At 38.2% G+C, this 2,202-nt stretch overlaps 1 protein-coding gene across 5 annotated transcripts in view; it reads right to left on the reverse strand.

The window, feature by feature from the left end:
- Positions 1 to 2,202, reverse strand: part of znf462 (zinc finger protein 462) — a 47,088-nt gene that overhangs the window by 43,205 nt on the left and 1,681 nt on the right. The gene's annotated exons all lie outside the window — the stretch shown is intronic.

The following is a 2,202-nucleotide window of genomic DNA, read 5'->3' on the forward strand; positions in this document are numbered from 1 at the left end:
GTGTGTGTGTGTGTGTGTGTGTGTGTGTGTATTTATGTGCGTGTATTTATGTGCAAGAGTATCAGAGTGAGTGATGAGCTTCACAACCACTTCCTTTCAGCGTTCAAGCCATCATAGAAGTCTCTCTTGTTTGGTCCTATGTCCTGTCTGCGGAACTTTATAAGCGTAATCCTGAAATACCTTGCAAAAAAATCCAGTTATGTAATTCTTTTCTAAAAGTATCTACCATAGTTCAGTTCTGCCCTGTCACCTTAAAGCTGAACTGCGGAAAAATGTCTTATGCGGAGGTCATGTTCAACCAGTTTGATTTAAAAAGCCTTTAGCAATCCAGATACGCTATTAGTATTCATCCGTCACAAATTACAATTAAAGCAACAAGGGTGATGTAAAAACATGACAGCATCTGATAGCAAGTTGCAATATACTATACTGAATGTAGTGTATTTAAAAAATACATGAAGACTAAATATATTATACATTGGGTATGCTTAAATAAATTACAGCTACTTTAGAAATATGAAGATGTAGAGGAAGGGCTGGCTAGACAATGTGGTTTGCCTAAAGTTCAAGAAACCAACCAGTATTTCTACTCATGAAAATGTATGTTAGTTAGTTTGAATTAATTAAACACAGATTTGTTTAAAGATATGCATCATGTATGCAGAATATTTACTAAAATACTCAATCCAATTTAACAAGGCTGCAGCTTGTGATTATTTTCTCGATTAATCTTTGTCAATTTTCCATAGTCAAAGGATTTATGTCTTGTTTTGTCTGATTAACAGTCTAAAATCCAAAGATATTCAATGAACTAACTTATTATATGACAAAGAAAGCAACAGTTTACAATCATATCAGTTTACAATTATATAAAACAGAAATAAGCAGCAAATCCTTAATCAAATAATCATTTTAACTTTAAAATGTAGACACAGATACTCTACAAAACAGGGTCTCAAGATACACCAGCCACCTTAGGTCCTTGTAATTTTTTGTAATTTTTAGTTTTTAAATTACTATTACAGGTGTTTATTACCAGACAAATTTGTAATTCATCTAATTACAACAGAGTAATTGCTACACAAAGAACCTGGGGACTTTGGGGCCTGTGAGAGTCTGGGGCCCCTGTGCAGTTCCCTACTTTGCCATGTTAGTAATCCAGCCTGGGTTTATTATACCACTACGCTACAAAACTAGAAAGGCCTTCTCTGCTACAGCAAGAGCAAACAGCCCTGACCCACACAAACTTAGCTGGTAAGTTGAACTGAAAACCTGAGCACACAGATTAACTTCCAGTGTAGCACCAATAAGCATTACAATTGAGACAGAGTCAAGAATGTGTTGAAGGCTTGTGAAAGTTACAACAGGAACTCTAAGTGCACAGAGGCAGCAGCCATTGAGACAATATGAGTAGAAAGAAACAACTTAATCACATCCAGAGTTAAATCACCAGGCTCATTTGCAGAACATCCACCAGACTATATACATTGCACCCGTCTGTGAGACGAATGTGTCAACCGCAGCAGATTCCTGCCCTGCAGTACTCTATCAGCTCCTCCTTGAGAACCTGTTTGCCCTGCCACGCCAGGGAGAAGGAGCATTGCCACCATTTTGAGTGCTCTTCTCAGCCCCAGCATTGTCGCAGCACAGTGTGTCAAGCTCACAGTCTCCTTGTCAGCAAGATTTCACACAGTGGCCAGGGAAACTGCAGAGTGTAGCAGAGCCACAGCCACACACACACACACACGACAGGCTGGTCAACAGACACCTTTAGGATATCATGTGGGAAAAGTCACCTAAGGGTTTACAGTGGACATAGGGTGGATTACATCATGGGTCTTGTTAATAAATGACAAATCCTTTTGTCCAAATAACTTTCAAAGTATTTAATATACTTGAAACAAGCAAACAAAGTAAGTACAAAATCAAAATAACAGGCACACGTGTCCTCCAATAAACAGCAGGATCTACTAGCTCCTGTGTAAATAATTAGTCTACAAATTATGAGCAAGAAGACTTTGAAACGCTTTACTTTTGCATTTAAAGCATCACAGTGTGTAGATGACAGCAGCTGAACCCTAATTTTGTAAAAAACTCATCCAAAACACAAAAAAACAAGAATCATCTCGAGAACTTCCATTTAAGAAACTATCTGCACCCTCACTCTCTCTCTCTCTCTCTCTCTCTCTCACACACACACAC

This window comes from Etheostoma spectabile, chromosome 16 (genome assembly GCF_008692095.1).
Source record: "Etheostoma spectabile isolate EspeVRDwgs_2016 chromosome 16, UIUC_Espe_1.0, whole genome shotgun sequence".
Lineage (NCBI taxonomy): Eukaryota > Metazoa > Chordata > Actinopteri > Perciformes > Percidae > Etheostoma > Etheostoma spectabile.